At 36.1% G+C, this 24,716-nt stretch overlaps 1 long non-coding RNA gene across 1 annotated transcript; it reads left to right on the plus strand.

Moving 5' to 3' along the window:
- The first annotated feature begins 12,615 nt into the window (after positions 1 to 12,615).
- On the plus strand, positions 12,616 to 13,882 carry LOC144567019 (uncharacterized). The gene is made up of 3 exons (XR_013515342.1): positions 12,616 to 12,723; positions 12,953 to 13,030; positions 13,252 to 13,882. It is a non-coding gene; the product is annotated as an uncharacterized LOC144567019 (long non-coding RNA).
- Positions 13,883 to 24,716: the final 10,834 nt, after the last annotated feature.

Genomic DNA, 24,716 nt, shown 5'->3' on the forward strand with positions numbered 1-24,716 from the left:
CTGGCTGTTTCGTGTACCTGACCGGTTGAAGTCAGCCAAAGCTGACTTGGCCGTTACTTGTTTGAGCTGATAGATCTATGTTATTGTTTTTTTAGGTGGTCAGATCTCACAACCTTCACTCTTGGTTAGTACCAATATTTGAGTTTTACTTTTGTTTATGTAGCTGGAGCTTTTCTTGAAGTGTGATGCTTTCTTGGAATGGCACGCGTGCAACAAACATGACTTTCCTGCAGTTTGACTTATAAGTTAAGTTTCATTCACAATATTTACTTTCTTTTTTTGTTGCACAGCTTATTTCTTTCCCTTGTGCCTGTTTCGTGTACCTGATCGGTTGAAGTCAGCCAAAGCTGACTTGGCCGTAACTTGTTTGAGCTGATAGGTCTATGTTATTATTATTTTAGGTGGTCAGATCACACAACGTTTACTCTTGGTTAGTACCAATATTTGAGTTTTACTTTTGTTTATGTAGATAGAGCATTTCTTCAAGTGTGATGCTTTCTTGGACAGGCACGCATGCAACAAAAATGTCTTCCCTGCGGTTTTTCGCTTGTAAGTTAAGTTTCCTTCACAATATAAACTTTCTTTTTTTGTTGCACAACATATTTCTTTCCCTTGTGGCTGTTTCGTTTACCTCACCGGTTGAAGTCAGCCAAGGCTGACTTGGCCGTTACTTGTTTGAGCTGATAAGTCTATGTTATTGTTTTTTTAGGTGGTCAGATCTCACAACGTTTACTCTTGGTCAGTACCAATATTTGAGTTTTACTTTTCTTTATGTAGATGGATATTTTCTTGGAGTGTGACGCTTTCATGGAACGGCACGCATGCAACAAACAAGACTTCCCTGCGGTTTCGCTTTTAAGTTAAGTTTTCTTCTCAATATATACTTTATTTATTTGTTGCACAGCTTATTTCTTTGTCTTGTGCCTGTTTCGTGTACCTGACCGGTTGAAGTCAGCCAAAGCTGACTCGGCCGTTACTTGTTTGAGCTGATAGGTCTATGTTATAGTTTTTTTAGGTGTTCGGATCTCACAACGTTTACTGTTGGTTAGTACCAATATGTGAGTTTTACTTTTGTTTATGTAGCTGGAGTTTTCTTGGAGTGTGATGCTTTCTTGGAACGGCACGCATGCAACAAACATGACTTCCCTGCGGTTTCGCTTGTAAGTTAAGTTTCATTCACAATATCTACTTTCTTTTTTTGTTGCACAGCTTATTTCTTTCCTTTGTACCTGTTTCGTGTACCTGACCAGTTGAAGTCAGTTAAAGCTGACTTGGCCGTTACTTTTTTGAGCTGATAAGTCTATGTTATTGTTTATTTAGGTGGTCAGATCTCACAACGTTTACTCTTCATTAGTACCAATATTTGAGTTTTAGTTTTGTTTATATAGATGGAGCTTTCCTTGGAGTGGGATACTTTCTTGGAACGGCACGCATGCGACAAACATGACTTCCATGCGGTTTTGCTTGTAAGTTAAGTTTCTTTCACAATATATACTTTGTTTTTTTGTTGCACAACTTATTTCTTTCCCTTGTGGCTGTTTCGTTTACCTGACCGGTTGAAGTCAGCCAAGGCTGACTTGGTCGTTTATTGTTTGAGCTGATAGGTCTATGTTATAGTTTTTTTAGGTGATCAGATTTCACAACCTTCACGCTTGGTTAGTACCAATATTTGAGTTTTAGTTTTGTTTATGTAGATGAAGCTTTTCTTGGGTTGGTATGCTTTCTTGGAACGGCACGCATGCAACAAACATGACTTCCCTGCGGTTTCGCTTGTAAGTTAAGTTTCCTTCGCAATATATACTTTGTTTTTTTGTTTCACAGCTTATTTCTTTCCCTTCTGCTTGTTTCGTTTACTTGACCGGTTGAAGTCAGGCAAAGCTGAATTGGCCGTTACTTGTCTGAGCTGATAGGTCTAGGTTATAGTTTTTTTAGGTGGTCAGATCTTATAACGTTTACTCTTGGTTAGTACCAATATTTGAGTTTAAGTTTTGTTTATGTAGATGGAGCTTTTCTTTGGGTGTGATACTTTCTTGGAACGGCACGCATGCAACAAACATGACTTCCCTGCGGTTTCGCTTGTAAATTAAGTTTCCTTCACAATATATACTTTGTTTTTTTGTTTCACAGCTTATTTCTTTACCTTCTGCTTGTTTCGTGTACTTAACCGGTTGAAGTCAACCAAAACTGACTTGGCCATTTCTTGTTTGAGCTGATAGGTCTAAGTTATAGTTTTTTTAGGTGGTCAGATCTCACAACGTTTACGCTTGGTCAATACCAATATTTGAGTTTTAGTTTTGTTTATGTAGATGAAACTTTTCTTGGGGTGAGATGCTTTCTTGGAACGGCACGCATGCAACAAACATGACTTCCCTGCGGTTTCGCTTGTAAGTTAAGTTTCCTTCGCAATATATACTTTGTTTTTTTGTTTCACAACTTATTTCTTTCCCTTCTGCTTGTTTCGTGTACTCGACCGGTTGAAGTCAGCCAAAGCTGACTTGGCCGTTTCTTATTTGAGCTGATAGGTCTAGGTTATAGTTTTTTTAGGTGGTCAGATCTGACAACCTTCACTCTTGGTTAGTACCAATATGTGAGTTTCACTTTTGTTTATGTAGATGAAGTTTTTCTTGGAGTGTGACGCTTTCTTGTAACCGCACGCATGCAACAAAAATGACTTCCCAGCGGTTTCTCTTGTAAGTTAAGTTTCCTTCACAATATGTACTTTGTTTTTTTGTTGCACAGCTTATTTCTTTCATTTGTACCTGTTTCGTGTACCTGACCAGTTGAAGTCAGCCAAAGCTGACTTGGCCGTTACTTGCTTGAGCTGATAAGTCTATGTTATTGTTTTTTTAGGTGGTCAGATCTCACAACGTTTACTCTTGGTCAGTACCAATATTTGAGTTTTAGTTTTGTTTATGTAGATGAAACTTTTCTTGGAGTGGGATGCTTTCTTGTAACCGCACGCATGCAACAAACATGACTTCCCTGCGGTTTCGCTTGTAAGTTAAGTTTCATTCACAATATATACTTTGTTTTTTTGTTGCACAGCTTATTTCTTTCCTCTGTACCTGTTTCGTGTACCTGACCAGTTGAAGTCAGCCAAAGCTGACTTGGCCGTTACTTGTTTGAGCTGATAAGTCTATGTTATTGTTTTTTTAGGTGGTCAGATCTCACAACGTTTACTCTTGGTTAGTAGCAATATGTGAGTTTTACTTATGTTTATGTAGATTGAAGTTTTCTTGGAGTGTGACGCTTTCTTGGAACGGCACGCATGCAACAAACATGACTTCCCTGCGGTTTCGCTTGTAAGTTAAGTTTCCTTCGCAATATATACTTTGTTTTTTTGTTTCACAGCTTATTTCTTTTCCTTCTGCTTGTTTCGTGTACTTGACCGGTTGAAGTCAGCCACAGCTGACTTAGCCGTTACTTTTTTGAGCTGATACGTCTATGTTATTGTTTTTTTAAGTGGTCAGATCTCACAACCTTCACTGTTGGTTAGTACCAATATGTGAGTTTTACTTTTGTTTATGTAGGTGGAGTTTTTCTTGGAGTGGGATGCTTTCTTGTAACCGCACGCATGCAACAAAAATGACTTCCCAGCGGTTTCTCTTGTAAGTTAAGTTTCCTTCACAATATGTACTTTGTTTTTTTGTTGCACAGCTTATTTCTTTCATTTGTACCTGTTTCGTGTACCTGACCAGTTGAAGTCAGCCAAAGCTGACTTGGCCGTTACTTGCTTGAGCTGATAAGTCTATGTTATTGTTTTTTTAGGTGGTCAGATCTCACAACGTTTACTCTTGGTCAGTACCAATATTTGAGTTTTAGTTTTGTTTATGTAGATGAAACTTTTCTTGGAGTGGGATGCTTTCTTGTAACCGCACGCATGCAACAAACATGACTTCCCTGCGGTTTCGCTTGTAAGTTAAGTTTCATTCACAATATATACTTTGTTTTTTTGTTGCACAGCTTATTTCTTTCCTCTGTACCTGTTTCGTGTACCTGACCAGTTGAAGTCAGCCAAAGCTGACTTGGCCGTTACTTGTTTGAGCTGATAAGTCTATGTTATTGTTTTTTTAGGTGGTCAGATCTCACAACGTTTACTCTTGGTTAGTAGCAATATGTGAGTTTTACTTATGTTTATGTAGATTGAAGTTTTCTTGGAGTGTGACGCTTTCTTGGAACGGCACGCATGCAACAAACATGACTTCCCTGCGGTTTCGCTTGTAAGTTAAGTTTCCTTCGCAATATATACTTTGTTTTTTTGTTTCACAGCTTATTTCTTTTCCTTCTGCTTGTTTCGTGTACTTGACCGGGTGAAGTCAGCCACAGCTGACTTAGCCGTTACTTTTTTGAGCTGATACGTCTATGTTATTGTTTTTTTAAGTGGTCAGATCTCACAACCTTCACTGTTGGTTAGTACCAATATGTGAGTTTTACTTTTGTTTATGTAGGTGGAGTTTTTCTTGGAGTGGGATGCTTTCTTGTAACCGCACGCATGCAACAAAAATGACTTCCCAGCGGTTTCTCTTGTAAGTTAAGTTTCCTTCACAATATGTACTTTGTTTTTTTGTTGCACAGCTTATTTCTTTCATTTGTACCTGTTTCGTGTACCTGACCAGTTGAAGTCAGCCAAAGCTGACTTGGCCGTTACTTGCTTGAGCTGATAAGTCTATGTTATTGTTTTTTTAGGTGGTCAGATCTCACAACGTTTACTCTTGGTCAGTACCAATATTTGAGTTTTAGTTTTGTTTATGTAGATGAAACTTTTCTTGGAGTGGGATGCTTTCTTGTAACCGCACGCATGCAACAAACATGACTTCCCTGCGGTTTCGCTTGTAAGTTAAGTTTCATTCACAATATATACTTTGTTTTTTTGTTGCACAGCTTATTTTTTTCCTCTGTACCTGTTTCGTGTACCTGACCAGTTGAAGTCAGCCAAAGCTGACTTGGCCGTTACTTGTTTGAGCTGATAAGTCTATGTTATTGTTTTTTTAGGTGGTCAGATCTCACAACGTTTACTCTTGGTTAGTAGCAATATGTGAGTTTTACTTATGTTTATGTAGATTGAAGTTTTCTTGGAGTGTGACGCTTTCTTGGAACGGCACGCATGCGACAAACATGACTTCCCTGCGGTTTTGCTTGTAAGTTAAGTTTCCTTCGCAATATATACTTTGTTTTTTTGTTGCACAGCTTATTTCTTTCCCTTCTGCTTGTTTCTTGTACTTGACCGGTTGAAGTCAGCCACAGCTGACTTGGCCGTTACTTTTTTGAGCTGATACGTCTATGTTATTGTTTTTTTAAGTGGTCAGATCTCACAACCTTCACTGTTGGTTAGTACCAATATGTGAGTTTTACTTTTGTTTATGTAGGTGGAGTTTTTTTTGGAGTGGGATGCTTTCTTGTAACCGCACGCATGCAACAAAAATGACTTCCCAGCGGTTTCTCTTGTAAGTTAAGTTTCCTTCACAATATGTACTTTGTTTTTTTGTTGCACAGCTTATTTCTTTCATTTGTACCTGTTTCGTGTACCTGACCAGTTGAAGTCAGCCAAAGCTGACTTGGCCGTTACTTGCTTGAGCTGATAAGTCTATGTTATTGTTTTTTTAGGTTGTCAGATCTCACAACCTTCACTCTTGGTTAGTACCAATATGTGAGTTTTACTTTTGTTTATGTAGGTGGAGTTTTTCTTGGAGTGTGACGCTTTTTGGAACGGCACGCATGCAAGAACCAAGACTTCCTTGCGGTTTCGCTTGTAAGTTAAGTTTCATTCGCAATATATACTTTGTTTTTTTGTTTCACAGCTTATTTATTTTCTTTGTACCTGTTTCGTGTACCTGACCAGTTGAAGTTAGTCAAAGCTGACTTGGTCGTTACTTTTTTGAGCTGATAAGTCTATGTTATTGTTTTTTTAGGTGGTCAGATCTCACAACGTTTACTCTTCGTTAGTACCAATATTTAAGTTTTAGTTTTGTTTATGTAGATGGAGCTTTCCTTGGAGTGGGATACTTTTTTGGAACGGCACGCATGCGACAAACATGACTTCCCTGCGGTTTTGCTTGTAAGTTAAGTTTCCTTCCCAATATATACTTTGTTTTTTTGTTGCACAGCATATTTCTTTCCCTTCTGCTTGTTTCTTGTACTTGACCGGTTGAAGTCAGCCACAGCTGACTTGGCCGTTACTTTTTTGAGCTGATACGTCTATGTTATTGTTTTTTTAAGTGGTCAGATCTCACAACCTTCACTGTTGGTTAGTACCAATATGTGAGTTTTACTTTTGTTTATGTAGGTGGAGTTTTTCTTGGAGTGGGATTCTTTCTTGTAACCGCACGCATGCAACAAAAATGACTTCCCTGCGGTTTCTCTTGTAAGTTAAGTTTCCTTCACAATATGTACTTTGTTTTTTTGTTGCACAGCTTATTTCTTTCATTTGTACCTGTTTCGTGTACCTGACCAGTTGAAGTCAGCCAAAGCTGACTTGGCCGTTACTTGCTTGAGCTGATAAGTCTATGTTATTGTTTTTTTAGGTGGTCAGATCTCACAACCTTCACTCTTGGTTAGTACCAATATGTGAGTTTTACTTTTGTTTATGTAGGTGGAGTTTTTCTTGGAGTGTGACGCTTTTTGGAACGGCACGCATGCAAGAACCAAGACTTCCTTGCGGTTTCGCTTGTAAGTTAAGTTTTATTCACAATATATACTTTGTTTTTTTGTTGCACAGCTTATTTATTTTCTTTGTACCTGTTTCGTGTACCTGACCAGTTGAAGTCAGTCAAAGCTGACTTGGTCGTTACTTTTTTGAGCTGATAAGTCTATGTTATTGTTTTTTTAGGTGGTCAGATCTCACAACGTTTACTCTTCGTTAGTACCAATATTTAAGTTTTAGTTTTGTTTATGTAGATGGAGCTTTCCTTGGAGTGGGATACTTTTTTGGAACGGCACGCATGCGACAAACATGACTTCCCTGCGGTTTTGCTTGTAAGTTAAGTTTCCTTCCCAATATATACTTTGTTTTTTTGTTGCACAGCTTATTTCTTTCCCTTCTGCTTGTTTCTTGTACTTGACCGGTTGAAGTCAGCCAAGGATGACTTGGCCGTTTCTTGTTTGAGCTGATAGGTCTATGTTATAGTTTTTTAGGTGGTCAGATCTAACAACGTTTACTCTTGGTTAGTACCAATATGTGAGTTTTACTTTTGTTTATGTAGATGAAGTTTTTCTTGGAGTGTGACGCTTTTTTGGAACGGCACGCATCCAAGAAAGAAGACTTCCTTGCGGTTTCGCTTGTAAGTGAAGTTTCCTTCGCAATATATACATTTTTTTTGTTGCACAGCTTATTTCTTTCCCTTCTGCTTGTTTCGTTTACTTGACCGGTTGAAGTCAGCCAAAGCTGACTTGGCCGTTACTTGTTTGAGCTGATAGGTCTAGGTTATAGTTTTTTTAGGTGCTCAGATCTCACAACGTTTACTCTTGGTCAGTACCAATATTTGAGTTTTAGTTTTGTTTATGTAGATTGAGTTTTTCTTAGGGTGGGTTGCTTTCTTGGAACGGCACGCATGCAACAAACATGACTTCCCTGCGGTTTCGCTTGTAAGTTAAGTTTCATTCGCAATATATACTTTGTTTTTTTGTTTCACAGCTTATTTCTTTCCCTTATGTATGTTTCGTGTACTTGACCGGTTAAAGTCAGCCAAAGCTGACTTGGCCGTTACTTATTTGAGCTGATACGTCTATGTTATTGTTTTTTTAGGTGGTCAGATCTCACAACGTTTACTCTTGGTTAGTATCAATATGTGAGTTTTACTTTTGTTTATGTAGATGGGGCTTTTCTTGAATTCTGATGCTTTCTTGGAACGCACGCATGTACAAGCATGACTTCTCTGCGGTTTCGCTTGTAAGTTAAGTTTCCTTCGCAATATATACTTTGTTTTTTTGTTGCACAGCTTATTTCTTTCCTTTGTACCTGTTTCGTGTACCTGACCAGTTGAAGTCAGCCAAAGCTGACTTGGCCGTTACTTGTTTGAGCTGATACGTCTATGTTATTGTTTTTTTAGGTTGTCAGGTCTCACAACGTTTACTCTTGGTTAGTACCAATATGTGAGTTTAGTTTTGTTTGTGTAGATGGAGCTTTTCTTGAATTGGATGCTTTCTTGGAACGGCACGCATGCAACAAACATGACTTCCCTGGGGTTTCGCTTGTAAGTTATGTTTCCTTCGCAATATATTCTTTGTTTTTTTGTTTCACAGCTTATTTCTTTTCCTTCTGCTTGTTTCGTGTACTTGACAGGTTGAAGTCAGCCAAAGCTGACTTGGTCGTTTCTTGTTTGAGCTGATAGGTCTAGGTTATAGTTTTTTTAGGTGGTCAGATCTCACAACGTTTACTCCTGGTTATTACCAATATTTGAGTTTTGGTTTTGTTTATGTAGATGGAGTTTTTCTTGGGGTGGAATGCTTTCTTGGAACGGCAGGCATGCAACAAACATGACTTCCCTGCGGTTTCGCTTGTAAATTAAGTTTCCTTCACAATATATACTTTGTTTTTTTGTTGCACAGCTTATTTCTTTCCTTTGTACCTGTTTCGTGTACTTGACCGGTTGAAGTCAGCCAAAGCTGACTTGGCCGTTTCTTGTTTGAGCTGATAGGTCTAGGTTATAGTTTTTTTAGGTGGTCAGATCTCACAACCTTCACTCTTGGTTAGTACCAATATGTGAGTTTAGTTTTGTTTGTGTAGATGGAGCTTTTCTTGAATTGGATGCTTTCTTGGAACGACACGCATGCAACAAACATGACTTCCCTGGGGTTTCGCTTGTAAGTTATGTTTCCTTCGCAATATATACTTTGTTTTTTTGTTTCACAACTTATTTCTTTCCCTTCTGCTTGTTTCGTGTACTTGACCGGTTGAAGTCAGCCGAAACTGACTTGGCCGTTACTTGTTTGAGCTGATAGGTCTAGGTTATAGTTTTTTTAGGTGGTCAGATCTCATAACGTTTACTCTTGGTCAATACCAATATTTGAGTTTATGTTTTGTTTATGTAAATGGAGCTTTTCTTGGGGTGGGATGCTTTCTTGGAACGTCACGCATGCAACAAACATGACTTCCCTGCGGTTTCGCTTGTAAGTTAAGTTTCCTTCGCAATATATACTTTGTTTTTTCATTGCACAGCTTATTTCTTTCCCTTCTGCTTGTTTCGTGTACTTGACCGGTTGAAGTCAGCCAAAGTTGACTTGGCCGTTTCTTGTTTGAGCTGATCGGTCTAGGTTATAGTTTTTTTAGGTGGTCAGATGTCACAACGTTTACTCTTGGTCATTACCAATATTTGAGTTTTAGTTTTGTTTATGTAGATGGAGTTTTTCTTGGAGTGTGACGCTTTCTTGGAACGGCACGCATGCAACAAACAAGACTTCCTTACTGTTTCGCTTATAAGTTAAGTTTCCTTCGCAATATATACTTTCATTTTTTGTTGCACAGATTATTTCTTTCCCTTCTGCTTGTTTCGTGTACTTGACCGGTTGAAGTCAGCCAAAGCTAACTTGACCGTTACTTGTTTGAGCTGATAGGTCTATATTATAGTTTTTTTAGGTGGTCAGATCTCACAATGTTTACTCTTGGTTAGTACCAATATTTGAGTTTTAGTTTTGTTTATGTAGATGGAGATTTCCTTGGAGTGGGATACTTTCTTGGAACGGTACGCATGCAACAAACATGACTTCCCTGCGGTTTCGCTTGTAAATTAAGTTTCCTTCACAATATATACTTTGTTTTTTTGTTGCACAGCTTATTTCTTTCCCTTCTGCTTGTTTCGCGTATCTGACCGGTTGAAGTCAGCCAAAGCTGACTTGGCCGTTTCTTGTTTGAGCTGATAGGTCTAGGTTATAGTTTTTTTAGGTGGTCAGATCTCACAACGTTTACTCTTGGTCATTACCAATATTTGAGTTTTAGTTTTGTTTATGTAGATGGAGTTTTTCTTGGGGTGGAATGCTTTCTTGGAACGACACGCATGCAACAAACATGACTTCTCTGCGGTTTCGCTTGTAAGTTAAGTTTCCTTCATAATATATACTTTGTTTTTTTCTTTTCACAGCTTATTTCTTTCCCTTCTGCTTGTTTCGTGTACTTGACCGGTTGAAGTCAGCCAAAGCTGACTTGGCCGTTTCTTTTTGGAGCTGATAGGTGTAGGTTATAGTTTTTTTAGGTGGTCAGATCTCACAACGTTTACTCTTGGTCAGTACCAATATTTGAGTTTTAGTTTTGTTTATGTAGATGGAGCTTTTCTTGGGGTGGGATGCTTTCTTGGAACGTCACGCACGCAACAAACATGACTTCCCTGCGGTTTCGCTTGTAAGTTAAGTTTCTGTCGCAATATATACTTTGTTTTTTTGTTTCACAGCTTATTTCTTTCCCTTCTGCTTGTTTCGTGTACTTGACCGGTTGAAGTCAGCCAAAGCTGACTTGGCCATTTCTTGTTTGAGCTGATAGGTCTAGGTTATAGTTTTTCTAGGTGGTCAGATCTCACAACGTTTAATCTTGGTCAGTACCAATATTTGAGTTTTAGTTTTGTTTATGTAGATGGAGCTTTTCTTGGGGTGGGATGCTTTCTTGGAACGTCACGCATGCAACAAACATGACTTCCCTGCGGTTTCGCTTATAAGTTAAGTTTCTTTCGCAATATATACTTTGTTTTTTTGTTTCACAGCTTATTTCTTTCCCTTCTGCTTGTTTCGTGTACTTGACCGGTTGAAGTCAGCCAAAGCTGACTTGGCCGTTTCTTGTTTGAGCTGATAGGTCTACGTTATAGTTTTTTTAGGTGGTCTGATGTCACAATGTTTACTCTTGGTCAGTACCAATATTTGAGTTTTAGTTTTGTTTATGTAGATAGAGTTTTTCTTGGGGTGGGATGCTTTTTTGGAACGACACGCATGCAACAAACATGACTTCTCTGCGGTTTCGCTTGTAAGTTAAGTTTCCTTCACAATATATACTTTGTTTTTTTGTTGCACAGCTTATTTCTTTCCCTTCTGCTTGTTTCGTGTACTTCACCGGTTGAAGTCAGCCAAAGCTAATTTGGCCGTTACTTGTTTGAGCTGATAGGTGTAGGTTATAGTTTTTTTAGGTGGTCAGATCTCACAACGTTTACGCTTGGTCAGTACCAATATTTGAGTTTTAGTTTTGTTTATGTAGATGGAGCTTTTCTTGGAGTGGGACGCTTTCTTGGAACGACACGCATGCAACAAACATGACTTCCCTGCGGTTTCGCTTGTAAGTTAAGTTTTCCTCACAATATATACTTTCTTTTTTTGTTTCACAGCTTATTTCTTTGTCTTGTGCCTCTTTCGTGTACTTGACCGGTTGAAGTCAGCCAAAACTGACTTAGGCGTTACTTGTTTGAGCTGATAGGTCTATGTTATTGTTTTTTTAGGTGGTCAGATCTCACAACGTTTACTCTTGGTCAATACCAATATTTGAGTTTTAGTTTTGTTTATGTAGATGGAGCTTTTCTTGGAGTGGTATGCTTTCTTGGAACGGCACGCAAGCAACAAACATGACGTCTCTGCGGTTTCGCTTGTAAGTTAAGTTTCCCTCCCAATATATACATTCTTTTTTTTTGTTGCACAGCTTATTTCTTTGTCTTGTGCCTCTTTCGTGTACCTGACCGGTTGAAGTCAGCCAAAGCTGACTTGGCCGTTATTTGTTCGAGCTGATACGTCTATGTTATTGTTTTTTTAGGTGGTCAGATCTCACAACTTTCACTCTTGGTTAGTACTAATATTTGAGTTTTACTTTTGTTTATGTAGCTGGAGGTTTCTTGGGGTGGGATGCTTTCTTGGAACGGCACGCATGCAACAAACATGACTTCTCTGCGGTTTCGCTTGTAAGTTAAGTTTCCTTCACAATATATACTTTGTTTTTTTGTTGCACAGCTTATTTCTTTCCCTTCTGCTTGTTTCGTGTACTTGACCGGTTGAAGTCAGCCAAAGCTAACTTGGCCGTTACTTGTTTGAGCTGATAGGTCTATGGTCTAGTTTTTTTTGGTGGTCAGATCTCACAACTTTCACTCTTGGTTAGTAGTAATATTTGAGTTTTACTTTTGTTTATGTAGATGGAGCTTTTCTTGGAGTGTGAAGCTTTCTTGGAACGGCACGCATGCAACTAAAAGACTTCCGTGCGGTTTCGCTTGTAAGTTAAGTTTCCTTCGCAATATATACTTTTTTTTTGTTTGCACAACTTATTTCTTTCTCTTGTGCCTGTTTCGTGTACCTGACCGGTTGAAGTCAGCCAAAGCTGACTTAGCCGTTACTTGTTTGAGCTGATAGGTCTAGGTTATAGTTTTTTAGGTGGTCAGATCTCACAACGTTTACTTTTGGTCAGTACCAATATTTGAGTTTTAGTTTTGTTTATGTAGATGAAGCTTTTCTTGTTGAAACAGTACGCATGCAACAAACATGACTTCCCTGCGGTTTCGATTCTAAGATAAGTTTCCTTCACAATATATTCTTTCTTTTTTTGATGCACGGCATTTTTCTTCCACTTGTGGCTGTTTCGTGTACCTGACCGGTTGAAGTCAGCCAAAGCTGACTTGGCCGTAACTTATCTTATAAGCAAAACCTTCACTCTTTGTTCGTAGCAATATTTGAGTTTTACTTTTGTTTCTGTAGATGGAGCTTCTCTTGAAGTGGGATGTTTTCTTGGAACGACACGCATGCAACAAACATGACTTCCCTGCGGTTTTGCTTGTAAGATAAGTTTCATTCACAATATGTCATTTCTTTTTTTGTTGCACAGCTTATTTCTTCCCCTTTTGGCTGTTTCGTGTACCTGACCGGTTGAAGTCAGCCAAAGCTGACTTGGCCGTAACTTGTTGAAGCTGATAGGTTTATGTTATAGGTATTTTTTAAGTGGTTAGATCTCAAACCTTCACTCTTGGTTAGTACCAATATTTGAGATTTAATTTTGTTTATGTAGGTGAAGGTTTTTTTCAAGTGGGATGCTTTCTTGGAACGGCACGCATGCAACAAGCATGACTTCCTTGCGGTTTCGCTTGTAAGAAATTTTCCTTCACAATATATCATTTCTTTTTTTGTTGCACATCTTATTTCTTCCCTTTGTGGCTGTTTCGTGTACCTGACCGGTTGAAAAGCTGAATTGGCCGTTACTTGTTTGAGTTTATAGGTCTATGTTATAGGTATTTTTTAAGTGGTTAGACCTCAAAACCTTCACTCTTGGTTAGTACCAATATTTGAGTTTTACTTTTGTTTATGTAGATAAAGTTTTTCTTGAAGTGTGATTGCTTTCTTGGAACAGCACGGATGCAACAAACATGAATTCCCTACGGTTTTGCTTGTTAGATAAGTTTTATTCACAATTTATACTTTTTTTTGTTGCACAGCTTATTTCTTTCTCTTGTGGCTCTTTCGTGTACCTGACCGGTTGAAGTTAACCAAAGCTGACTTGGCTGTTACTTGTTTGAGCTGATAGGTCTATGTTATAGTTTTTTTTAGGTGGTCAGATCTCACAACGTTCACTCTTGGTTTGTACTAATATTTGAGTTTTACTTTGATTTATGTAGATGAAGGTTTTCTTGAAATGAGATATTTTTTTGGAACGACACACATGCAACAAACAACTGTTGTGGATTGGGTTACACTTGATGGAGTGTAGTCAATTTTGTATGAGAGATCTCGTGACCTCCTATGGAAGTGGGGGACTAGGAATTTACGAGCCTTTCTTTTCGTTTCTTTGCTTTTACTTGATGTTTTGGTTTGATAATTATGACTAGATCGTTGTGTAGTTCTAATTCAAGTTTAGTATTGTGATTTGTTTGTAACTATTGAGTGTTTCTTTGGATCATGGTTGTAACATGATGATGGCTCTAGTTCGGTTAATACTTTCACATATAATATAAAATTTTGCTTCGCACTCTTTTGTTCTGGATTAGTGATAACGAATATTTGGTGTTAAAGCATGGAAGTTTATGTACTACAAGGTTTATTCAGATATCACACCGTTACATAAAGTGGCTTAAACTCTGTCAACTATGATAAAAAAGAATAAAATGACGATCTGTAGAGTCTAAGCGCATATAAGAACCAATTAAACATCTAAATTAAATCCTTTAAAAACAACATATTAGTTAACATCGCTTGTCCAAACTGATAGAAAAAATAAGACAAAATTATAAAAATGAAAACAATGAGCAAATCAGGGGGTCATCACAGGTTTCCCACTTAGTTTTAGAAACGAATCACTTTTTTTGCTTTTGAATCATATATCTAAAAAAATACACAAGGGATTTTTTTTTTTTATTAACATACACAAGGAATGTTATTTCAAAATAAAAGCCCAAAGCGTATATTATGTCATGAGAATGCATTTGCTTACATCTTTTTAACTAATCTTTGATAAAAATAAAAAGAGATATTATTCGTTGTTGCCACTTGCGAGTGAATGAAACATGGGAGAGTAGTCCTATCAGATGTTATCATCGGTTCTAAGTCGCATGGATACTTTTATAATTGTTTGGATTAATGTTCTAAATAGCTAGCTATAGTTGTACTATAGTTTTTTTAGACCCTAAAAGCTATGGCGCTATGAACAATATATAGCTAGTTACTTAGTGCAATTGCTTTTTTTTTTTTTAACTGTCCCACTATAGCGCTATAATCGCTATTTAAACCATTGGTTTGGATTAAGTGTATATGATTTTTTTATCATAATTGATCTCAGGTTAAAAATGCGAGCTTATATGCAAAATTTGATATTTATTGTATTTTTGGATCTCAAAACTAATTCATAAAAAAAAAAGGTATCAATAAAATCTAGAATTATATATAATATTAGATTTATTTTACCCTTGTCATATAAAATCTGGATACAGTTAACATATATATATGATCTATCTTCTACTAATATGCAATTGAAATCAATATATAATAGTTGGGCCTATATGTAATATCAAGAAGACCTAAAGTCAACACTCGATGCAAAAGGAGAGTAGTTCCACATTATTGTGAAGGTACAATATAATTATTGGTGTCACCTTGCTCTCGGTACAGATTCCATGTTTATGGATAGAAGTCGAAAATCGGATCAGCTGATTTTCTCGATACAAAAGGATGGTGCTTTTGGATGGGAGAAGATTAATAATCACTAATCCAGATTAGCAGTATTTTGAACTATTATTTTATGTTTGTATGTATTTGGATTAACAAATATAACTAATTTTTGTTTGTCTTTTGTAGATTTTCTCACTATTCGACAAACCCAACAAAATGTTGGGCTATCTACTATCCTCAATCTTAGTGTTAGCTCTATTCTTGCTCTATTTCTTGTTTCATCCAAACGTTTCTAGAGAAAACGAGTTTGTATCGTCCGGTATAGCACCGAATTCCAAATAAATATGGCACGATCCCGAGCGATTGAAATTCAGTGCCTCACTATTACATAAAATGCAATTATACACAGTTAAAAAAGCTAATGACACACAATTCTGCAACTATGTCCGCACGTATCGTGTATAAAAAGGTCGATACATTGTACACGGTTGAGGAATTGTGCCCGATCTCTTAAAAGAAGATGCTGAAATAGGTGATTTATACACGGTCATAATAACCGTGTATAATAACAAGGGTTATATACACAATTTCTACAAGGAATCCGTGTATGATATGTGTTAACCATGCACGGCTGGTAATTACGAACTGTGTATGTTATTCTTTGTACACGGTTTGTTTTTAAGAACCATGTATAATTTCTATTTTTTCAATTTTCATTTATAATTGACTATCATCCATATTATCTAGCCATTAAACACAAATTACACATCAATAGTTCAAAACAATATTTACAAAATACATCAAATAATATTCTTCAATATGCACATTTTAACACAGAAAACAATTACATTCACTGTACAACATTCACTTAATAAGCAATATAAAATAGTTGGACCCTCATTTAATAATGTTTACAAATTTTATAAGCAGGATCAGAAAAAATTCCCAATTTTTTTGAACGTTAGAATAATCTACACATATTAAAAAAAAAATCCTATAGTTAGATATATATCCTTCAACCTTTTACAAAATAAAATATACTAGCAAAACCATTGGTGCATTGAAAAGAGCACAAACCAATTTAATTGAGATGGAATTAATAAACAGGCGACACGCTGAACCACAGCAGCGAATCGCAGCAGCTAAAGGGGTGGTAATGAGCTAAAAAGGTGGCAATGATCTAAAATACGAAAAATACAATGGTCACAATCAATGTTATTAAATGTGATTCTTATGCAGTATGTGGAAAGTCACTGCATACCGCATATACAGATTATTATTCGGACTTATGTATACGAAATTTAAAATGAGAATTCAAATATATATGTATGTATTTGAATTTATTTTCATATAAATTCATGCAACAAATATAATGCCATAAAACACAAGATGTGTGTGTATCGGTCACTGACTTTTGTACTTCACAATATATTTATATATGTTTTAAATGAATATAAAGTGCAACCAATTTATTTCTAAGGTCTTTTGTTTTAAGACTTTAAAAAATTACAAAAAGTGACTAATGAATAAGTTGTGCATTATCAAGATAGGCCCAAAATACATTGCATTTGATAGTGCGTTACAACTCAGTGAGACGATGATGTGGCATTAAAGCTTCTTTAGTCCGGCGGTATAATAAAGATACTTTAGTCCCACAACACTAATAAATAAAATGGAACTGTTTGAGAGCCTATAAAAGGCGCTGGGAACTAATGAAAAAATTACTTGACCAGACCAAGTCTGGATGAGTAATTTATGGATTTTGGATCAGATCCGACATGATTGGTCTGATTTTGATCCAAAATTTTATTTAATAATTAATAAATATTTTTAAATGGATTTCATAAAACAGCGGGGTTGGTCTGATTTTGATCCAAAATTTTATTTAATAATTAATAAATATTTTTAAATGGATTTCATAATACAGCGGACCGAATAGCCATATCTTATGTGGTTTCTTACCGGATATGTAGGGGTGGCAATGAGTTGACAATGAGCTGCTAAAGAGCAAACTAAGTCTCACTCATAATTAGTTTTAAGTCTCATTCATAATTAGTTTGTTTGTGAATCAAATAATTAGTTTGCTTATGAATCAAGTCTCACTCATAATTAGTTTGTTTGTGAATCAAACTGAGAACTAAGTCTCACTCATAATTAGATTGTTTATGAATCAAACTGAGAGAGCGAGTTGGGATTTTAGATCTCGAGCTAAAAAGAGATGTTATTTGTTGTTGCCACGTGCACAACACATGATCTGCTTCATTTCAGGTCCTTTTATATATATAATGAAATTATGTGGCATGGCAAATATGGTACTTGTACTAGCTAGGTTATACTAATCTTTGTCCAAATACCTCGGGTTGTTAGCTGTGGATTTGCACATTGAGGTTGCATTAAGGCGTAGTTGGTCAATTCTAAAATAACACAAAATTGGTCAAGTTAAGAATAATTGATCATTAATTTCCCAATTGTTGCTATGATACAAATTTTGTCGAATCAAGGCTTAATTTAATTCGATTTAGAAAAAATGGTAATGTCATTGTGCTAAACTGGATTTGCAGAAAGCAATTAAGCTTTATTGCACACTTGAGATGTGGTTACATATAGTTAAATAAACTATTCTATTATTAACTTACACATAAACAATAACAATAATTGGTTTAGGGCATCAGTAAGCGTGTGTGATATTGATTGTTACGTTGGTCGCGACAGCCATACCTGTGAGGGCCATAATGCCTTGATTTTGACTGTACAGTCTTGCCATATGCCGTTCTTGTTGCTAGGAAGGCCCCCCCCCCTCCCCTTTGAGAGCTCTGTATGCAGACACATCACTTATCACCATCGTTCTCTTTGCTTTCTTGTGCTATTCTATCTCCATAAGGTTCTACGGACAGTTTGGTTTCCTCGAGGAAATGACGATAATAACCCCATGACGGTTGAGTATGTTTGTGGGCTTTTGGGAAAAGGGTTTGATCTGAATACTATTGGAAATAGACTGTTTTTTGTGTTGGAAAAATATGAACTAACCAACTAATTTAAATCTGAATTTTAATCAATAAAATAAATAAAAAATATATTTAAAAATTTAATCAAGAATATAGAAATTAAAACTTTGTTACCCGGAGTTGCAAAATGCGGACCTAAGGCAACTTCCCGTCCTAAGCGCAGGAATAATCGGTTAAGACTGCCCCAAGTTACGCCGGTATTCCTCTGCCTGCGGGCGCAACCGTGGTAGAGGTTGATGTAGCTTCTTTCAATAATGATAGCAGAATTATATTTTATTTATAATGAATATATTTGTTTGTGGGAGAATAGAAATTGAGTTTATGATATATGGAGCTAACAGGAAGAAGAGATATCAATTATTGGATAATTGCTTTCCAAATGGTATGTGTTATTTATAGGCAAAACCATAGATATCAATCAATTTGTGCATTCATGACTATTAAAAATAATATTCAATATATATTACCGTTTCTTTTGTTAATAAGAAATTGAACCGAAATGCATCAATGAAAATGAAACGGTAATAAATGAATAAATGGTAATCATGTATATATAGAAACTCAAATGGAAAATGGATTTATTTCCTGCGCAACCTCTGGTTCAAGTTGTGCCAATTAACTCAATTGATTATGAGTAAATGCCAAGATTAGAAATTGCATTGACAGCTTGCTCTCTACCATACTATGATTCGATTTTCTGTGGCAGTGGATAGTAAGTTTCATGTATAAATTGGATCAAATGATTCACCATTAGCTCCATAATTCATAAAATTAAAACGTTAATATTAACATATTTATTTATTTAAATAAATTTTGTGTTTTCAAAATATATTTCTAACATTTTGTTGCCATGCCCCTTTTGTTCTGGATTGTGGGTCCCATTTTGGTGTTCTTGTGCTATGTTTGCTTGATGGTTATATTGTATAATGTTGATGTGGTCACAGACAATAAAGGGGAAAACTAGGGCTAGAGCCTAGATGAGAGTTCATGGAGAAAAATTGCTTCACAGGTGCTGTGTCATGTGTGATTATTATACACTTGCAATATTTTAATTTTACAATTTCTTGCAATTGGATCAAACTAATTTAAGACAGGTTTGGAATTTTTTTTTTTTCTTTTTCTGAGGATATAAAAGTTATGGAAAAAATTTCATTAGGTGTCTAGTGTGTGGGGCCCACATTGTAAATTTCATACGCTATTCTATTATTAACTTACACATAAACAAGAAAATACTCAAATTTAATTTTCTCGTTCATAATAAATGCAATTACAGAAACATAATTAATTGTATATATTTATGTCACAAAATGTATTCAGTAATTCAATTACATTATCATAATTGAATTATTTTAACTGAGCAGTTTTTTAACAAAGCAGTTTAAAATAATTGTTTTAACAGAGCAGTTTTTTTACTTCATGCAGCGCTCGAACCATATGCAGCTGTGTTTTTATTCTACAGTATGTGCGCTGCATGAAGCCAAAACTGGTCTATTAAAATCTTTACCCAAATATGAGCATTATCTTGATCTCATATTATAGCAACTCAAATCAACTAAATTATCATAATTAAATCCATAAGCCATAATTACAGGATACCTCCAGTTTTTTGTAAATCCGAAAAAATGTGTGGTAAAGAACAAGCGTGGGTCCACACATACTCCGGAAGCACGAATTCCGATGCGGCATTACGATGGCCATAAAATATGATGCTCAAGTTTTTATTGTTTGGAATCCAAAATTTCAATTTTGCTATTGGTATTTACATTTAAATATTCTGATAGGACCTCCCTATATCTATATATAGACAAATTAATTGAAGTTCATCTTTATTTTATATACATGTAAATTGATATTTCATAAAAGTAATTCCGTTTCAATACCTAATTAATTTCAATAATTGAATCAATCATTTATTATTTTCAAACTTAATAATATGACTGAAAATTATAAATACTTTTTAATAATAATTATTCACAATGTGTAGGGTATACCAAATTTAATGACTAAAATTTTATTTCTATTATAAGGAATCACCTGTACATTTTTTGACATATTTTTTTATGTTGCATTCTATTTGATTTATATCATTCGATATAAAAAATAAATTCTTTCTGCCAATACGTAGTTTGATTTTTAAGATGAAAGGCAAAATGAGAAGCGGATTTTATGTTTATTCTTTTTTTTTTTTTGAGATTTTAAAAGTCTTTTTTTGTTTTCTTAATTAATTTTGTTTTGAAATACACAATATATTTATTATTAACAAAAAGATAAAAAGAGAAGTCAATGACAAAAAATAAATAGGAAGAGAAAAATATGACTGCAGGAGTACGCCCGTAGCTAGCGCTCTAGTAATTATTATATATATATATATATATAGAGGAGGGTTCAAATGTCTCTATGTTTTTGTGCCTCCATCATGCCTCCATCTCTCTCTATTATTTTCAAAGTTCAAACAATTGATCCGAACCGCTCAACCTAACCTCCATACTAAAATATGTTTGGAGACCAAATTTTATATTTTTAGGAATTTTTTTACTATTTTTTTAGATAGGTACAAAATCAGTAAATCTGAACCATCTAAAAACAGTATTTTTGTACCTATCTAAAAAAATAGTAAAAAAATTCCTAAAAATATAAAATTTGGTCTCCAAACATATTTTAGTACGGAGGTTAGGTTGAGCGGTTCGGATCGACTGTTTGAACTTTGAAAATGATGGAGAGAGATGGAGGCATGATGGAGGCACAAAAACATGGAGGCATTTGAACCCTCTTCATATATATATAGCCTAAATCAATTGAAGGGACATATATATATGTTGGCATAAATCTCGAGGCACACCCAATTTAATTTTTACAACAATTAATAAATCTCGATCGAGTTCTTTAAGAATATATGGGCATTGCACCCAATTTTATATATATAGCCTAAATCAATTGAAGGGACATATGTGCAACTGGGGTCAGAAGGGTTATCTAGTTTTTCTTCTATTTAATTTCTTTTGTTCTTATGACGACGTTGCAAAAATTTATTGACGGGACTACTGAAATACTTGACCTTCCCACTGTTGCTCTTGTTGACTTCAATTTAACAAACTCAATATAATATATAATATACAATGAACAACACTTGCATTTCCAATATAATTAAGCCTTGCGATGATGAAATTAAAGAATATTATGTGGATGAACAAATAATTTTTGCATGATCGTCAATGCCTAATAATGTACATGTACCAAATATATATGAGCATTCCTTGCGTAATGGTAACACTACAAATGAAGTTGAGAAAATAAATTACAAGCTTGAGCACAAATTCAAATACTTGGTTGTTTATATATTATACTATTTTAATATTTATTATTTATGGATTTTTAATTTGCAGAAAGATGTATAACTTCTTTCATAATAGGTGAGATTTTGACTATTTCATTTTTATTTTCTATTTTTTTGTATGTTTAATTTTATTTTTTAGGAAAAATATAGTTTCGTAAATTATAAATTTGAGAAAAAATTTGTTGTGCATGTAATGTAGGAAACATTATAAAATAATAAATTATTATTATAGTATTAATTATTTAAAATACTAGTGTACTACAACTGACAAAATTAATGTCTTTCAAAAAGGATAAATTTATCAATGATATTATGGTTAGTTTATCAATAATAAATTTATCAAGCATTAAGTACCAAATTGAAAATATGGTCTCCCTCGATCGTGCCCGATTTTTGTGGTTTTGGACGGATCTCCATGAGAAATGAGAAAGGTGTCCGGCCATTTTTATTAATATCCCTAAAACAAATTAAAATTTTAAAAATGTCTCTGTCCCCAAATTTTTATCAAATATGCCCTGACCGCCTGGGCCTGGGGCGGCCCAAATAACCCAGTGAGGCGCCACTCTCACGGGCGCTCCATAGCTCTAGTGAGGCGCCCCAGTGTGGGGCGGCCCATGGTGTTTTTTTTTTTTTTTAATATATAGATCTTAGTATTTTGATTTGAAGAATTTTGTGAAGAAAAACGGATTAATCTGAACCGCACATCTTAATGGATAATTTGACTAATCTGGACCGTCGGTTAAAGGATTTTTGTAGTCTCAGACACCGCTCGCAGCCTGCCACCCCCCGCATACATAGACATACACACATACAGCTTATGTTCAAAAATTTCTAGCATATTCAAAAATAATGCAGCCCATGTTCAACCTAAATACCAGGAATTTAAAATTCATAAAATCCAAATACATTACTAAATAATACAATACCGTCGAGTCCATAAAATAAGGTAACATAAAATTCATACAGCAACAACCAGTTCAAATAGCAATTATACAAACCGTTACAATTAAAACATAAAATACTACAACAACATACAATTGGGGTCTAAGCCTTACGAGACGAGAAGCTTGCTCCCTTTTTTTCCTCAGCCCGACGGACGCATGCAGGACACTCCCACGTAGTGAGACGAGCGTCATTCAGCAGATCTGCATGCGGGTCCATGCAATTGGGATGAACAGCTTTGCCACATTTATAACAGAAGAACATATCCACCATATCTCCGTTCAGCTCACATAAGCAGCACTGTCCCCATCAAGGTGGAGGGACCCTGTCCACCCAGCCTTCCATCAGCATTTTTCTAATTGATGGATCAAGAATGCTCAAAAATTCTTCATTATTTTTGGGTGAAAACAATCTTTCCAAATTCCTCATCGCGTAGGCTTCAGCCGTCCAAAAATTATTAATGAGTGTTCTTTTTGCTTCGCGTTCGGTTTCAGTTCTTCCTCTATTTTTTCCAACTTTGGGTGCCATTATAACTAGGGTTTCAAGTGACAGCAATTGATTAGGAAGGCTAATTATGTGCGTAATTAAATACTAACTGTACAGTAATCAATAGCTAATTAGAAAATAATTAGAAAATATATAAAAAATAATTGAAATAAATATTTTAAAAATAATGAAAAGAAATATTTAAAAAATAATTACAAAAAAATTTTTAAAAATAATTACAAAAAATATTTAAATTACCTGTAGCTGTAGTCGCCCAGAAAATCGCCTGAAATCGCCTTGAGCGCTTTCTCCCTTCTCTCTGCCGTTGAGGTGGAAGGTAGACTGATGTTGGAGTGAGAAGAGAGAGAGAAAAAACGAATAAATAGGCATCCCTAGTGGACCGCCCGTGGCCCAGGCGGTCAGGACCCTAGCAAACCGCCCCTGTCACAGGCGGTCTGCTGGGAGTGTGGGTCGCAAATAGTGAAGAAATTGTAATTACTTGAATATAATTTCTTAGTTTGAATGTAATTACTTGAAGTATACTGTTAAGCTTTTAATTATATTGTTGAACTTTAATTGTATTGTTGAACTTTAATTGTATTGTTAAACTGTGTTATAATAATGAAATGTAAAGTGCAAACAACATAATACCAACATGAACATAAAATAAAAAAACGTAATGTCAACATAATACAGCAATCCCATAGTCAAAATACTACAGTCAGAAATATATCACAATAAACAAAAACTCTACAATCATCATCTTCGTCTCCTTCCGGATAGAGACAACCTAGGAGCCGCTACGCCCTTGCCATGCCTGTGCAGCTGCACGCGCCTCTGCGGACTCACATCTCGTAATGCATCCTCTCCCAAATCCTCCTCATCGTCCCCCATATCCTCGTCCCCCGTATACATGTGCTGCGTACCTGTCCTGGCTGCCCATGGATCAAATCCAGCAGCTGACTCTGCATTGGCGGGCTGTGTACGCAGCTCCCATGGATCTTGCTCCCAGCTTGGAGGATACGTGGAAGGAGGCGGTGCGCCAAATAATGCAGAGACAAAGCCATCTGCAGTCTGAGATGAACTCCCACCAGCCTCAAAGTCATGCTCCATCTCCACTCCATATCGTGGTCTGTGGGAGCCATACGCCTCTGCATCTGTATCTGCCGGGTCCAGCTCATTTATGCTAAATATGGGATCGGTATTCCAACGAGGTGCTCCATCCTAGATTAAAATAATGTTAGTTTTGCTACATACAAAGAACTCTGCAACAAATAATGGTATAATTGGCGACTGACCATGCCAAGCTCTACTGCAACTCCGTATTTATTTTTATAAGCATCCCATCCTTGGGTATTCAACACCCAGTCGTGGAACGCCCAACCTGATTCATCACCTACATAATTGAATATAACTTAGTTAGAACAAATAATTCGAGAAAAATAAAATGATTGTTTATGTCATACTTTGAATATTAACTTGTAATCACCTGTAGGAGGTGGCGTCATCTCATCGTCGTAGACAGGGACTCATTGATAATCTGGATTTCGCGGTGCAGACTTTATCTCCCGCCAATTGATGTTCTCCCCAGCATCGCGCAGCATGCCAACGAGGCGGCCTTCAAAACCGCCTGTCTCCACGATTGGTGCAGTGTGCTCGAGCATCTGGCATCCTATATATCGCCGAGCATCCTTCGCCATGCACACCAAGCTGTGTCCAACTCCTCTCATAGCGGTCAACAGCTGCACACAACATGATTATGCCAACAGTAAGTAATTAAAATTTGCAATTTAAAATTAAAGTATGTTTCAGTTTTACTTACCGCGCGAGCATTGATCGGACCCTAGGGCATATAATTGCTGGATGAATCCATCAGCCTACGTCGTAGGGTCTCGCCATAATGGCAT

This window comes from Carex rostrata, chromosome 16 (assembly GCF_964058835.1).
Source record: "Carex rostrata chromosome 16, lpCarRost1.2, whole genome shotgun sequence".
NCBI classification, from domain to species: Eukaryota; Viridiplantae; Streptophyta; class Magnoliopsida; order Poales; family Cyperaceae; genus Carex; species Carex rostrata.